This window comes from Apteryx rowi, unplaced genomic scaffold, assembly GCF_003343035.1.
Source record: "Apteryx rowi isolate R43461 unplaced genomic scaffold, aptRow1 scaffold_165, whole genome shotgun sequence".
In the NCBI taxonomy this organism is placed as follows: Eukaryota; Metazoa; Chordata; class Aves; order Apterygiformes; family Apterygidae; genus Apteryx; species Apteryx rowi.
In genome coordinates this window covers 74,717-75,372 of record NW_020447919.1, presented here as the reverse complement: position 1 = coordinate 75,372, position 656 = coordinate 74,717, and positions in this window count along the sequence as shown.

Genomic DNA, 656 nt, shown 5'->3' with positions numbered 1-656 from the left:
CGGGAGCGCTCTCGCATAACAGGGCGAGCGGCGCGGCGCGGCGCGGCGGCCCTCACTTCCTGCCGCCCCGGCGCTTGTTCCCGCTGCCCGGCACCTTCTCCGCGGGAACGGTGGTGGCGGGGCGAGGGGGCGGCCGGAGCGCACCGGCGGGCGCACCGAGGCAAGGCGCACCGAGGCAAGGCGCACGGCTCCCGGCGCTTCCGGCGGGGCCGCGGGGGGGCCGTGGCGGGGCCGTGGCGGCTCCGGCCTGGCGCCGTCCGGAGCGCCGCGCGGCCGGTAGCGCGCAGCTCTGTGCCCAGAGCCGGCTGGCCGCCCCCGGTGCCCGGCGCTGCGCAAAGGGCCTTGCGCCCCCGTCTCGGGCTCCAAGGCGGTACTCGTGTTTTGGGTGCTCGTGGGCCAGCCCCCCACCGCGGTATGGGCTCTGCTGATACGGGAGGGAGGACGAGCCCCCCCGACAAACTTAGTCTGCCCTGAGGAAAATAGACCATGTTTGGATAAGGGGAGGCCGATGAAAGAGCATAAGGAAGAAATGAAACAATATAAACCTGAGGGGTAGGTGGGCATCTCAGCGTACCAGCTGCCCAAGGGTTACCACGGTTCTTGTCAGCATCCTGGCAAAGGAAGGATTTGAAGGAACGGGGTCGTTTTGTGGGTGG